The sequence below is a fragment of the Meriones unguiculatus genome, chromosome 8 (genome assembly GCF_030254825.1).
Source record: "Meriones unguiculatus strain TT.TT164.6M chromosome 8, Bangor_MerUng_6.1, whole genome shotgun sequence".
Classification (NCBI taxonomy): Eukaryota; Metazoa; Chordata; class Mammalia; order Rodentia; family Muridae; genus Meriones; species Meriones unguiculatus.
In genome coordinates, this window is record NC_083356.1 from 121163131 (window position 1) to 121179678 (window position 16548).

Genomic DNA, 16548 nt, shown 5'->3' on the forward strand with positions numbered 1-16548 from the left:
CAGGCACAGGCAGGAGAATCGCTAGGACCCTTGCAGGCCAGCAGTCCTGGAGTACAGAGCATGACACAAGAGAGGCCCTGTCTTAATAAGGTGGACGGCTAGAACCGACACCAAGGCTGCTCACTGACCATCACAAAAAACACCCACGATGCCAGTTACTCAGGAGAAGTGGCACAATTGAACCACATTGGAAGACAAAGTACTGCATCCTTGAAAACCGCTGAGATGTCTACTTGTGCCCTCTTACCTAGCATGGCGTCAGATTCTAATCCCAAGCACTTAAAGGCTGAGGCAGGAGGATCACAAGTTTGAGGCCCGCCTGAGCAACGTGGTAAGATCCTATGGAATCAGAAGAGAAAGTGAAAGTGAGGGTGAATGAGCAAGGGAGGGAAAGAATTTCCTTAAGTTAGAAATTCTATCTACTTAATTTCCTTAACTTAGAAAATCTACTATGCATCCACATTTCAAAAAGATACTGAGTAATATTGACACATGTAATTTTGATGTTGTCTTTTTATTAAAGAGGTATTTAAAATGTTACATATTAACATTCAAAGTAGATGGTAGGTTATATCACCTGTTGAAGCACAAACGGAGAAATAAGGATTTAGTTTATCCAGCAAAATAATAACGATAATAATAATAATAATAATAATAATTTAAAGCTATGCTTCCTCAGAAACAATGCAATTGTGCTTCAGATTTCCAAAACAGGCCGCCCACAAAAGTAAAAAGGTGATGGATGGGAATTTCTGCCTTGTTCGCTCTGGGGATCCGTGGTAGGGCACCAGGTTCATCTGTAAAATCATGGCTACCTGCACTGGTAGACATCCACATGTCCAGCATTCTCGAGGCTGATCGGGAGGATTGCTTGAGCATAGGAGCTGAAGACCAGCCTGGGCCGTGTGACGAGACTGGGTCCCAAAGAACAACAAAACCCACCACCACCCGTGGATTTTTCATTTGCGTGATTACTAATCCAGAGGGGAAGCTGCCGTGGCCAGCTGGGAAGCAGAGAGCAAGCTAAAAAACGAAGGCTAAACGATTTCTTCTAGGGAGCAGCGCCCGAGTGACTCGGTCTAAAGGCGCACCATTGAGAGCGCATGCTCAGTTCGTCTCTGTCCCTTATTGGTGGGGACTGTTGACATGCCTGGGAAGTCCAGGATGAGGCACAGATGCATTCGGCCTGCTGCCGTGTCTATGAAAAGAGCAGCCCAGCCTCTGTCTGTGACTACCCGGCCATAATGGGTGTCCCATCAAATCCTACGCACCAGAGTGCTTCATCAATCCAGGTACGAAACCAGCCGTCCTCCTGCCTCGCACAAAACCATGAGGAAATAAATTTACACAGCATCCCAGAGACCAGCTCCTCGAATTTACTAACTTTCTCCAGCAGCACGTAGAACTCAGAAACACTTTACTGAATAGCTGGAGGGAAAGGCAGTGTCACCTCATCCTAGAGAAAGTTGGGGTGTGCCAACCGCTTAGTACCCGGGTATGTTCACCAATCAGAAGTTCCCTCTGACATTGTTTGGGGGTCGTGATTGAGTAAAACACTGGTGCATAGCTGTTGACCTCGGTTGCCTTCCCAGATGCCTAGAATGGGTGGGCTTGCAAGTTCCAACCTGGGAGCCTATTCGGAATAACAGAAGTGGTCCCTCTCACCCCTGTTACAGAGGAAATCCCCCAGATTCTAAGAAGGCTATGCTGTATTGAAGAACTACGCCGCCTCCATCTTATTAAAGCAATTTTATCGTCAAGACAGGCTAGGCTCATTCCTGTTCATGACCGAGCCTCTGTTTTTCATGGACTGGGCTATGCCCCACCCCTCCTTAACCTTAACTACAAATGGCACTGTACTGCCTGTTCTAGGAATGGCAGTCGAGTCTTTGTTTTGAAAGGTTATCGTGACCACCTGTTGTTAGGCCTACCTTGCCATCATGTCTTTGTTTCAGGAGGTCATTATGACTAACTTGCTATGCTTATGCTTTGCTCCTATAAGCCTGCCCATTTTGCTCAAATCCCCCATTTGGAAAGCCTCCACCCCTTGAGCTATAAAAGCTTTGTCTTCCTCATCCAATCTCTGACCTCTCCAACTACACCTTAGGGGGAGGCAGCCCATTCACATGAACAACAACAACAAAAAGCTTGCTTTAATTAACTTTGTTCTTTCTCCTCCCATTTTTGGGAGGAACAGTCGTGGGCGGAGGAAGTCCGGAGTGAGTCAAGTCCTGAGTGCATGTGTTATTGCTGATGAAAGAATAGCCTTGTGAACAGCGAGCACTCCAGCGCCTCAGCCCCACAGAGGTGACAAGGCCTCACTGGGGCGAGCCGCAGGAGGTGTGGAGAAGCCCTGCTCAGAGGCTGGAAGATTCTGGATGCCTGACCAGCATGTACAAAAACTAGCCATCACAGCTTCCTCCTGGATGTCTGCTGTCTGCCGCCTGAGCCTGCTTACCTACAGACTGACACACAGACAGCGCTTTCTGGTTGGGCTGTAGCAGACCCCGCCTGATCCCAGCTTTCCCATACACGGGTCTCTGTGTCTGTCCTTTCTTCATAAAGCCCCCAGGGAGGAGTCTAGGACCCAAGCTGCTCAGCACTACGCCAGGACCTAGAAGGCAACATCCTTAGGACATGAGTTATAGAACCTTTGGTTATGTATTCCGGGCTGTTCATAAAGCACCATTTAAAACTCCCTCCTCTTTCACAGTGACATTCTACAAATATTTCTTGAGTATCTATCAGACTATCTCATGGGGTCTCACAGTGCCCTGAGAGTTCAGCAATGTTGTATCCTTAAGCGCATTACAGGGACAAGGCAGCCTGGATCCTAAGTCCTCCGGGAGAAGCCAGGGCACCTGCTAACCATTACAGCCTCTCAGGCCTTGATCTCTGTACGCCCCAGGCCTCAGCCCTCTTCAAAATGCTTGTCAGCTCAGAAGACCACTGTTCTCTGGGAAGCTTGGGTTCTTGCCCCCGGCTGGCTGCTCTTCTCGGCTGCGTGGATTTCAGCCACCACGGCCCATTAGAGGAGCAACTTCTGTCAAACATCCTGCCATTTAATCCAGCTCTCCTCTTCGAACGTTCTAAACGAGGACTTCCCTTGACCCATTTGGGTCCAGAGTAACCCTGTGTGGTGATGGCAAGAGTCTCTGCACCCCTGTCCCCACACATGCTTAGCCCCAGTGACCAACAGCACAATTGTAACAACAGAGAACTGCACCAACATTACCACACAAGACCACAGTTTACATATATGCATATATACATATACTTACACATATATGACATATATATAAAAGAGAGATTTTCTTTGCCCTAAAGTCCTTTATGTTCTATGTCACAGTATCTTCTACTCCTTATAATCTTTTACATTCCCCATAGTTCTTCCTGGTCATATTTCCAAAATAAAAACTTTAACATCAGGTATACAAAGAGAAGAAAAGGGGGCAGGGGGCTTACTTTGTTATACACCAAATCATTGTTGTATTTTAGTTGTTATCAGCGTCAAAACTTTTAAGTGAGGGCTATCGCAATATTTTTTCCAAATCCCAGCTCTCAGAAACAGCCGAGCCTGGTTCTGAAGCGAAACCGCCCTGTTGGCCTCTCCGCCTCGTCGGGCGGTTGCTGCCACCTGGTGGAAATTCCTGGTAGTGCAGCCAGCGAGGCCGTCCCGGGCGGAGCGAGCAGCCGCAGAAAAGGGACCTGCAGTCAGTCAGTCACTTTGATAATGCTTCAGCTGAGCTCACGTATTACCTGGGAAGACCGAGAGCCCGCACGGCTTATTATGGGTTTGTGGTGTTTATTAATCCACAACTGTATTGTTTTTGATAGACAACCTAAGATTAAGGCTAATAAAGGACTCTGGAATGTGGACTCGATAATTTTGTTGGCTTGGGAACAAAGGAGAAAGTCGGTAAATACCTGGATCCTCCAGTAATTACTCCATCTTATAAATTACTGTTTTCTCCTACTCCAGCCCACAGTCTGTCATTCTTGAAAGTATGATATATTAATTTTGAGCCAAGCAATATCCGCAGGGAGTAATCAGAGTTGGCGCCGCACAGGTGTTTCCCGATGAGAAAGGTTACTACTGGGATTATTTATAAACGCATCGGAGAGCAGAATGTTAACCGAACGACTTCTCCTCCGCGCATCAAGGGCAGGGCTTACAAACGCACCAAATCAGTCCCTCCGGCTGCCGCGCCAAAGGTCATGCTTACCTCCAGGGCGCGCCTATGCTTCCTCGTCACTTTATTTTTAAGTTTTCATTTTCCAAGGTAGTTTTGCTTTGATTATTACGGAATAGGTAGCCCCTACAGCGTCCACTCCCCTGAGTTTCATGCTCATCGTCCTTGTTGATTTCTCTTCACTTTTATTAATAACTATATGATGTATTCATACTCGGCATAAAACATCAGCTTTTTTTTTAACAAATGGGATGATGTCATACATGTATATGATGCACTCTGGTCACGTGACCCTCCATCTTATTTTTCTCTTGCCCCCACCAGCCCCCACCTTCTGTCACCAAGTCCCCGTCTCATTTTCATGTCTTTTTTGTTACTGCTTTGTGTCCCACCAGGTTTCAGTGGGCTAACCACGTGGGCGTAGATACGAGCTGTATAGTAACACTTTATTAAGGGTCCACACACAGAATAAAACACTGATTCCGTGTTTTTAAAGCTTTGTTTAAATAGGAGTCTGTCAGCTTATCTCCTGCACCCCTCCCATCTGTCTCTGTCTCTGTTTGTCTCTCCAATGTCTCATAGGGCCCTGTCTGGCCTTGAACTCACTATGGAGCTAACAATGACCCAAACACCTGACCTTCTGCCTCCACTTCCTGTGTACCGGGGCTACACCAGGCCCTGATTTATGCAGTACTGGGGATTGAACCCAGGACATCATGTACAGTGTCAATGGAGCTACTCCACCTGCTCTTCATCTCCTTCTGTAACTCTCCCCCCTGCCTGAAGGCATCATTATGGTTGAGAGACACATGCACATCTATGGTCTCTTTCTGTACAGCTTCCTGGCGTCCTTACACAATGCTGGCTAGTTCCAAAAGCTGACACTTTGATGGAAAAGAAAAGAAGGCAAGAGCTGGGTCCCCTCCTGTGACCTTGTTTGAGAAGTGGTGCAGTGTGTTAGTTAGCGTTTCTATTGCTGTGGTGAAACGCCATGATCAAAAAGCAAGCTGGGCAGGAAAGGGTTTATTCGGCTTACACTTTCAAATCTTTGTTCAACATCGAAGGAAGTCAGGACAGGAACTCAGACAGGGCAGGAACCTGGAGGCAGGAGCTGACGCTGAGCCCACGAAGGAGGGCTGCTTATTGGCTGCTCAGCCTTCTCTCTTAGAGAACCCAGGACCCCCAGCCCAGGGATGGACCACCCACAATGGGCTGAGCCCTCCCACATCAATCGCTGGTTAATAAAATGCCTTATAGCTGAATCTATGGAGGCCTTTTTTTCCCCCTCAGTTGAGGTTCTCTTCTTTCAGATAACTCAAGTTGACATAAAACTGTTCAGGACATACATTATCACTTCTGCTATAGTCTGTCTGTTGAAAGCAAGTCATGGAGGCCGCCCTGTTCAAGGGAGCGAAGCTGGGCTCTGCTTTTGCTGGAAGGACTCAGTAAAGAATCCTCAGCACCTGGCAGCGCTCTGCATTCCACACATGCGGCTTGCTTTGTTAGCTGTAGTCGACAATTCCCTCTTCAATTCTATTCCCTCCTTCTGCTTTTTACCTCGGGCCCTGTGGGAAACCAGGCAGCACCGCCCATCCCATGCCAGAAACAATGCCCTGGGCGAGGCCATCCTTTCCTTCTCCTGATGGCCAGAGGCGACAATGTTGCGGAACTTCTGCTACTCTGTTCACTTCCCAGTCACATTTTCCTTCAGGAATCCCTACCCAATAAGTCAAGAGCGACCAGGCTGGAGGCGCAGCCCAGCCTTCAGAGCGCTGGTTTGATGGGGGACCGGTCCTGTGCTCTGCGTATCCAGATGCTGATTTCCGTGCCCTGAGATCTGGTTACAGACGTGGACCTTGAAGAATCTCCCCTGTCAATGTCGTGTAACCTATTACTCTCCAGTTATCTCTGGCTAATAAAGGAGCTGAAGAGCCGATGACTGGCAGAGGAGACAGTAGGCGGGACTTCCGCTCCCAACCTTGGGGTCTCAGGTAGGGGCCAGAGAGAAGGAAGAGGAAGGAGAGGGGAAGAAAGGCCGTGAAGAGTTTGCGTGAGGACAGAGAGTAGCAGCAGGATAGGCAAGACTGAGACAGCAAGTGAGAGGGCCCATGGCTGGGAGGCAGCCAGACTAGCACATTTGGGTTAGAACAGATGAACATTTGCCCAGCTTTAGAGCTTTAAAGCTTATTGAATAAGTCTAATAGGTCTCTGTGTCATTATTTGGGAGCTAAATGGGTAACAGAAAAAAAAAAATTACTTTACACTGATTGCTCTTCCAGAGGACTAGAGTTCAGTTCTCGGCACCTGTAGCAAGTGGCTCATAGCATTCCAGGGACTCTGACTCCCTTTTCTGGCCTCTGTGGGTACCACACATGGTATACATAAATACACTCAGGCTCACACACACACACAAATACATCATTATCGTCATCATCATCGTCATCAATGAAGCTTTCACTAGCATTAACCTTCCAAGTTGCATCTCCCATCCTGAAGCCACTGCCACATTTTCAGTTTTTGTTGTTGTTGTTACAATTAAAATAAAGCAGCTACATCTATCTGCTTAAGGATCTATAGGTTGGAAAGGATTTGAAGGGACATTTTTTCTGCTCCCTATTCAGTGTTAGCTGAGGTGATCAGTGACAGGATACTATGAGAATGCACACATCAGTGACAATGCCAGCCGTGACCGAGGACTCATCTGGAAGTACTCATCAGACACCAGCCGTGACTGTGGCTGTTCCGTGCAGCCGCGCTTCAGTTTGACTTCAGCAAATGATGAAATGGTTTCCACTGCCAGCAGCCGAAAAGAAAACGCCAGAATTAGCACAGTATTTCTGACGTTAGTGGTAGTGCCTGTAATCCCAGCACTTGAGAGGATGAGGCGAGAGTGCCTTGATTTTGAGAGTTTGAGTTCAAGGCCAGCCTGACAGAGAGAGAGAGAGAGAGAGAGACTCTGTCTTGCAAAACTAAAACAACGTCAACACAAAGAAGTTACATAGTGTCTTCCTTTACTTTCCTGTTGCTGTGATAAAATACTCTAACAAAAGTAACTTAAGGGAGAAAGGGTTTATTTTAGCTCACAGTTTCCGATTATTGTCCATCCACCGAAGTCACAACTGCAGAAGCTCAAGGAGTTGGTCCTGTTACATCCACAACCAAGGACAGTAATACATGCATGGGAGTGCTCAGCCAGCCATGAATGCTGGTGCTCAGCCAGCCATGAATGCATGGTGGCTCTCCTCACTCTCTTCATTTAACCCAGGGCCTCGCCCAGGAAACTGTGTCATTCACAGTTGGGTATGCCCACCCAATCCTCTGTTAACCCAATTTAGAAAATCCCTTATGTGCCGCAGCCACAGATCAACTTAATTTAAATAGTTCATCGAGACTCCCTTTTTGGGGAATTATGGATTCTAGAGTGTGTCAAATTGAGAATTAAAATTAACCAGCACACGCAATCCTAGAATGAATTGCTAAGTTTGGCCCACCTTTAAGGGGAGAGGAATTACTTCTTTTTAAAATTATTTTTTATTAATTTAGTCTCTCATATATTACATCCTGATCAAAGTTTCCCCTCCCTCCCCTCCCCCCCATTTCCATCCACTCCTCCTCCATTTCCTCTCAGAAAAGGCCAGGCCTCCCAGGGATATCAAGTTGAAATAAGACTAGGCACCTCCCCTCATATTACTGCCGAATGAGGCCGCCCAGTAGGAGGAGAAAGCAGTCTCCTCCAAGCTGCCACACTGAAATGTTTCTCTCCATCTGTCTCCTCCAGGTCTCCACGCCATCCATCTCTGCCTCTTTCTGTGCTCTCGTACTCATATCCCTCAGAGTTCTAGACTATGCCCCTCAACGTGCTGCACGAGGTAGAGGTAGGCCCTTACTAGCTGGCAAAGACCACTCACCCATCGTAGGCAATTAGCAGCTGTGGACAAACGAAAGCCCAAACAAAACCCCACACTTGAGATTAAAACAAAAACATATTTACATAACTGGATTTTTAAAGAAACCAAAACTTCCATTACAGGAGCTCCTGGGCCTGGAGTTAAAGATGGTTGCAAACCACTGTGTGGATGCTGGGAACCAAACCCGGGTCCTCTGCAAGAGCAACAACAAATACTCTCAATTGCTGAGCCACTTCTTCAGCCCCAACTTAGATTTTCATAAAGAATGCAAAAATATTTCCTGCTACCTTAATACCAAAACAATGAAATTACCCAAAATAATGACATTTGTGTATCTATCACTAAAAAACAAACAGACAAACAAAATGGAGTTGAAACTAGAATAAAAAAAAAACTAGCTTTACAGCTTCTTTCAAGACTTATGTGCCCTTTCGCCTACATTCCCTTATTCCCTGTCACCTACTCCATCCTCTTTTGGTTTTCTTTCTAAATTCCATACCATGCCCACAATTATACCTGTGTACATATATACACATGGACACATTCGAAGCTGAGATCAGCATGTAAAGGAGTGCACAAAGGATCTCTCTCCTCATGCGTTTGCATTTCCTTGTTTAGTATGGTTTTCAAGTCCATCAGTTTCCTACAAATCTCACGATTTCATTTCCTTTACACCTGGATAGTACTCATTTTCCATGTGCCACTTTTCCATCATCCGTCCACCTGCTGGTGGGCATCTGAGCTGGTTCCATTTCATAAGATAGTCTGATAACAGGACCCTTAGGATTATGGTTTTTTTTTTCCAGGAACTTCTATGCTGTGAGTGAGGAAAGGCTAACCAAGTTGCCCCTGGAGCCAGAGGAGGGACTGGGAAGAGAGACTTACCTTCACCCTGATGATGTGGTCATGGCTAACTTGCATTTGCACGCCTATTGGCTTGTGTTTCATCCTTTTTATTTGGGGGGGGGTTGGTACATGAGACTTCATATTTTTTCCTATTTATTTATTTAATCACTTTACAGTTTGACCCCTCCCTCCTGTCCTCCCAGGCCCACCCTCATGCCCTCTCTCCCCATTCTCTCCCTCTCCTTTATCTTTTCCCTCAAGTCATGATGCAGCTATGGGCAAGGCAGAGACAGACGGAATTTCTTTCGCTCCATATTTTGCCGAAACCATAAAAAAAATCCATTTTCCCTGCCAATTTGTAGGTTTTGAGGCTTCAGTAGCTCTATCTTACAGGTGAAATTTCACCTTAGTGAGAGAGAGAAAGACTCCTGATGGTTTCACATCGGTAGGTGAAATCAGACTTGGGACCATAAAGCTGCAACATTTAACTGTAGAATATGTAATGGACAATCTCAAAGGCACCACAATGCTATGTTATGGTATTTAGGATCTCAGGCAAATATAGGGCTCAGTTGAGATCCAACTGAGCATTCCTTTTTCGATACAGGAAGAGAAGACATGGGAGCATTTTATTAATCTTTACCTGGTGAAGCGTGGATTGATGCTGCTGAATTTGTGTAACAAATCAAAGCGTCATAATAGTCAGGAACAGCTGACTTTGGAGCACAGTGAAAATCTTCATGTTCCTGTCCACACACAGTGACCTTTCCCCTGACTAGCCCTATATTTGCCTGAGACAACTTCGGGGGATCCTCTTTGGCATACGATGACAATCAGTTCTCAGGTCTCCCACAAAGAGAAAGTGCTCACCACGTTCTGCAGGAAGAAGGTGTTTGGGGATTGTAATTGCCTTTCTATTAATGACCTGTTTTTCTTAGCGAATGTGCACATTATTTTAATTACCCTCTTCCATGGCGCACACACACACATACGTGTTCACACATGGGTGATGAGGTCACAACCTTATGTGAGCGTGTGTGTGTCCTACCAGTTTATTTTCCAGCTGAGCGTCTCCGACAGTCCTTGAATCATCCGACTTGTTGTACAATGAGGGGTAGCAATTGATTTTACAAGATTGTCATCGTGCAATCAGGAGGCACAACCAAATTAGAATATTTCCAGCCAGAACAAAGCAAACCATTGTGCCTAGCAAAATATAGAAATGCCTTCTGAGGAGCATATGGAAATATCTTCTGAGGAGCATAAAAACAGCTCCCCCGACACTGTTGGATCCTGTATGTCTGTGTTAACTCCTGTTCCTTTTCGCATGGAGCCAGACACCAGCATCCATTGATCCTGGCTCCTGCTCCCCAGCTTTGTCAGAGCCTGTGACTTAGCCACTGTGCCCAGGACCAGATCTTCAGGAATGAAGTCCTGCAGTTGGCTCTCTCCCTCCAGCAGGGATTGCAAACTCATCAATATCCCTTAGTTTGGACTGAAGAATGACCAAGTGTACGTTCAGAGGACAGAGTGTTTAGACAGATTTGCTGGGTTTGAACTGGGGTCACGTGCCGGGACAAGCTGCTTTTGACAGCTGCGCTCTCTGCCCCCCTGTCTTTGCTGAAGTGCTTACTTTGTTTCTTCCCCTATTGGGGAACAAAGGGGATGAGAGCAGGTCTCTGTTGCCCAGGCTGATCTCAAACTGGTAGCAAACCTCCTGCCTCTGAGACCCCCGAGTGAGCAGCGCCACACCTGACTGAAGCGTATTCTTGATTCTGTTATTGCGTCTCCTGTCAGCCTTCTTCCCGAGGGCCCTCGAGTCCACGATTACCACTCCACTCGAAAGTTATGAGAGCTCCGGATCATTCTGTGCGTGAGGAAGGAAATGGGTGGAATAAATTGAGTGCACTAGCCAATGAAGTGTGACATCAGAATTCCAGCGTGAGCCTAGCCGAGTGAGCGCCAGCCATCCTGGGCCTACAGGGAGATGCTCCAGAACTAACTGCTGAACGGATAAGGGAGGGTGACCTATCCAGGGCTCCACTTCCAGACCCTAATAGCACCTCACAAGAATCCAGATCTTCCTGTGCTGCGCTGCCCATTCTCGTAATTTTGTGCCTTCTAGGTCTCAGAATTTGATACCAGCTCTGGGAGGTTATGAATGCTTGCGCCTCTGGGGACCCAGCAGCTAACCTGTCTGCAAGGAGGCCATCCCCAGAGCTGGGCTGGTGTCTGACCAAGTCACGCACTTTGATTCCTCAAGTCACGCACTTTGATTCCTCTTTCCTGGCCTTAAAAAAAAAAAATCATTGCTTTTGCTTGAAAAATATCCTCTTCAATTTCTTGTAAAATTAGAAGAGGTTGGAATCGTGTCAACTAAGCAGATGAGAATTTGAGAATGTGTACTGTAAAGCATTTGTGATTTTCTTTTTGTAGAATAGAATAAATAAATTAGGATGTGGCAGTGCATGCCTGCAAACCCAGCAATCAGGAAGCTGAAGCAAAAGGACCATGAGTTTGAGGTCAGCTTAGGCTTCATGGTGAGACTCCATCCCAAAACAAATCAGTAATAAACGTTAATTATAGAAAATATAGGTATAATAGTTGCATGTAAATTTTCCATCTGCCCCAAAGATAACAGTTGTTCTTTAATTATTTGTTATATTATACTGCTAATTATGTCTGTATGAAAGAGAGAGGGTCAAGAGACTGCTACAGGCAGAGAGGATGTAGTTAACCTTAGCACCACTCCAACAGCTGGCTCTTCATTCCAGAGCCAGTTCTAGCTGCCCCACACGCTCCCTCAGCTACTTCCTGTCTCTAATGCTAGCCTGCTCATCTTGGTTAAGTGTTCATGGACACTCAACAAACATCTAGCTGGCCCTTTCAAAAATCTGCAAGTTCAAATCTCAACAAGCGTAGAATCAGGGGAGGAGATCTAAGGAGCCATGATAAATCTGCCCTGGTAAGAGCAGGTAACAAGGGACCCAGGTTCTGTGATCCTGAGGAACAGCATGTTACCCAGATCAAATGATGGGTGTTGTCTAAGGATCTGAGTGGCAGAGGGGAAGCTGACCTTCGAAAGATAGAGAAAGTGGGGTGGGATATTTGAGCATGTCTTACCAGATTCCAACCTGATTAAAATTATAGTATTTGAAGGTGGAGACTGGTCCTAAGCCTGACACGGACCAGAATTTAGGATATTCTATGGCCTGTGGGTATGGCTCCTTGCCATTGGGTTTTCATCCTAGCACGGTGTGAAAAACTGACTGTGGCAATGTGAGTGCCTAAACCCTTGTTCTGTGAGGTCAGACCCTGGGCAGTTACCATCAGCCCAGCTCCAGATTGAGAAAAAGCCTGTCTCGAGAGAATAAGACAAAGAGTGACAAGACAGGACATCTGACATCCTCCCCTGGCCTCCATGTATCATATGTGTGCACACACATTACACACATAATAGAAAAGGATAATTTGCTCTGCCAACCAACATGACATGCTAAAATTGTGTGATAAACTTTACTGCTTTAGGCCATATGTGTACTTCTGAAGTAAAAACAATAATAGTTCCACAGATATATTTTTCCTGTCTGTCTTAGTCACTGTTCTATTGCTGTGAAGAAAAACTATGACCAAGGGAACTTTATAAAAGAAGCATTTAACTGGCGGCTTGCTTACAGTTTCAGAGGTTTAGTTCATTATCGTCACGGTGGGGAGCATGACAGCATTCAGGCGGACATGGTGCTGGAGAAGGAGCTGAGACTTCTACGTCTTGATCCACAAGTAGAGAGAGTGAGACTGAGTCTGAAACCTCAAAGTCTACCCTCAGTGGCACACTTCCTCCAACAAGGCCACACCTCCAAATCCAAATCCTTCTAATCCTTTCAAACAGTGCCACTCCCTAAGCATTCAAATAGATGAGCTTATGGGGACAATTCTTATTCAAAGCACTACTGTGCTTTCTGCCTCTTTTTTCTTCTGTTTCACCACCTGGCCTTTCTAAAGGGAAGTAAAGCAAAAATAAATAAATAAAATAAAATAAAAAAGATTGTCTCAAGTTTTCCTCAGGTGGATATGAGTGAACACCAGGCAATTATTTACTCCTAAGAGGTGCATGCTGAAGTCTTTGTGGGTAAAATTGTATTCTATCTGCAACTAGCTGTAAAAGCACTGGGCAGGGGCAGGGCCAGGGGAAGAAGAGAGGAGTAAAATGCAGCAACAGCAACTTTAGCAACTGTTGGAGCCGACAGACAGCATGAGCTCTCCCCACCACGCTTTCTGCTTGCTCTACAGTTTCAGAATTTGAAATAAAGAGTTCAGAAAAATCTGACTTGATTGTTTCCCTTAGACAAAGTACCAAACTGACCAGGAATAAACATCTTCTCAGAGCTCATGTTAAAAATGCCTTCACCTTTTAGGGAGGTACTTTGTTCCAAGTACCTGTTTTTCCGTGAATTGGCTTTGTCTGTGTTCTGTGTTCAAGTGTCAAGACGATGGAACGCAATCTTCCACACGCAATTGTCTCTCGTTTAATTATTGACACTCCAGTGTGCTGACATCTGACAATGGTTGTTTGGGGTTCCCCTGCAGGTTTCTACCTTACGATGAAGGGCAGGCTCTCACCTGACCCTGCGAGGTATTTAAAGCAGGCATGTTTTCTACAGCATCTGGTTAGGTGCCAATTAAATTTAACTGTGTAACAAACCAGGTCTGCAGCTCAGCTGAAGTTAGAAGCTCACCCTGAGCAATGCTGGTCCAGACCAGCTTTTCTCCAAGCAAAGCAATGTAATCATTCTGCAGTGGCTGGAGAGATGGCTCAGCGAACAGTGCTCTTGCAGAGGTCCTGAGTTCAGTCACAATTCTCTGGTGTTCCAGATCTGTGGGATCTACTGCTTCTGGCCTCCTGCATTCATGTGCACAAACCTATCCACACACACGAAAAAAAAAAGTATAATTGAATATAAGAAAGATAAATATAAGACTCGCTGTTTAAATAAATGAAACAAAAATATTGTGTATTTCCCATCTTGGAGATTTCAGTTATTTACTGGCAATTAAAAGTGCCAGATTTTGAAGGCCTGGTTTCTATTGAACCCACGGAACAACCCAAAAACTATGGATATTAAAAAATATATATATTACATCAGTGTGAATAGTGGGGAGGGGTGGCGTGCTTGTGCCACTTTGCATGTGATGGCCAGAGGACAACTTCCTGGAGTTGGTTGTCTCCTTCCACCATGTTGATCCTGGCTATCAAACTCAGGTGGGTGATCAGGCTTGGCAGCAAGTGCCTTTACCCACTGTGGTGTTACTCCAGCTCTCAATACACACACACACACACACACACACACACACACACACGTATCCATGCTGTAATCCCAGCACTTGATAGGGTGAGATGGAAGGTTGAGGAAGGAGAATTATAAGTTGAAGGACTATCTGGGCTACTTAGAAAGACTGTCTTAAACAGTAATAATGAAAACTAAACAAAGTAATAATGAAATCTAAACAAAGTAATCAAACCTGCCCTGAAGACTGGAAAGTGGTCAGGGAAGTTAAAAATCATAGCCAATGCTTCTAGAGGCTCAAAGAACCAAACCGGTAAAATCCCACTTCATCACAGCACCTTGGAAGTGGGGTGAGAACCAGGAAAGAACTTATCCGAGGTGACATGTAAGCGGTCACTGAAAGTACATTTAGGTGAGAGGGCATTTATAAGATTTGCTGACACAACCAGGAGCTGGATTGTCCCTCCTTGGGACAAAAGAGATTCAGAGACCAATAGCTGCTCAATCTAAAACTGAAGGAGCCTCTAAACAAGTGAGAGCCACGAGGACCTGGACACTCCCTGGGGAGATGTTGGACCAAACCTGCATTCAAAATCTGATGAGTCTGAGTCTGCTGCTTCTGCTGGGTAGCACACCTGCTCCAGGACAGTCACGAGTGCTCTCAGGAGCAAACGTTGTCCATCATCTGCTTTCTGCTCCGTCCAGGGTCCCAGCCTACTGAAGGACGCCAGTCATATTCAGGACGAGTCTTCCCATTCACTTTACTGACACGCAGACCAGTCATTTTTGAGAATGCCTTCATAGATATACCCAGAAATGTGTTTGCCAGATTCCTTAGGCATCTTTCAACGCAGTCGAATTGACCTTAAAAGAAGAGCTTTGGATCTTTCACAGAAACTCTGCTTTGCCCTTACACAGTATATATGTGACCTGGACTCCAAGCAACCCGCCTAAAACTAAGAAAGAGAGTTTAGCCATTGCTTATTAACTGCCTATTGAAGCAGTTAAGAAGACTCTTTGAAGACCTGTAATGGAAGTTTTGGCTTCTTTAAAAACTCAGTTGTACTATGTAAATCTGTTTTTGTTTCAATCCCAAGTGTGGGATTTTAGTTTGGGCTTTAGTTTGTCCACAGGTGATAATTGCCTCCTTCGGAGTGTGGTCTGGTAACGGCCTGACTCCTAGCAGCATGGAGAGGGGCGTGGTCTAGGACTCTGAGGGCTATAAATACAGAAGAAGTGTGGCAGTTTGGAGAGGGCAGAGGTGGACAGTATGGCGGCTTGGGGTGGACAGAGGGAGAGAGACTCTGTGGCTCAGCAGCTTGGAGGGGACTGCTTGCTGTGTTTGCTGTTGACGAGATTGCTGTAGTCCCCCAAAAGGACCCATGGACCTTAGACAGCGGGATAAATAAAGGGCTCTACGCCCCTCCCCCCACTAACCTTCTCTCTCCTACCTAGGGTTGGGGGGGGGGTTGGAAGGGAGAGGCTTTAAGGAATCCCAAGTAAAGTAGAGTTTTATAAAAGAGGGCTAAGTAGAACCTAGAGTCGTTTCAAGGTTCTATTCACAATGCTCAAAATGCAAGAAAAACTGGTAGATACAGTAAGAAAAGCCTGCGTGTGGTTATCAAGGGCAAAGGCAATCAATAGGAATCCATTTTGAAATGATCCGGGCACTGATGGAACCGGAGACAGGGCTCAGCCACTAAGAGCACATAGAACTCATGCAGAAGACCTCCAGGAAATACAGAGCTAACAGGAAGTCTCTAGACAGAAAGGAGACAACAAGAGACCTTGGGATATTAAGAAGGAGCAACAGCAAAAGACAGATCTGGGATAAAGCTCAACAGATTTTCTTCTGTATCTTGGGCTTTCTAAATTTTGTTCAGTAGCGTCAAGAATTATAATAGTCCATATCTCCATCCAGACACAAAAGCATGCACATAATTAAGCATGTTTTTAAAGCTACCACTGGCACTAATTTAACAGGCATTACACTGGATAGACTTCTCTGTAACTTTCCCCCAACTTTATCTGCATGAACTGCAGCACCCTTCCACACAGCCGTGGGCTCCAACTCAGATCCCATGTGGAAAAGAATGCTATGGGTTTTGACAGTCTTAATCCTTCTAGCACTGTAGAAAGACTAGCACTCACAGTATACAGGAAAAGGTCACAGTAGTTTCAATAAAAGAACTCAAAAAATAATAATTATAACCCAATTGAAAAACAACTGAAAAATAAATATTGGGAAAGAAACTTTGAGAAAAATGATTATACCCACCAACCCAGAACAAACAGCTAACACACACACACACAAAA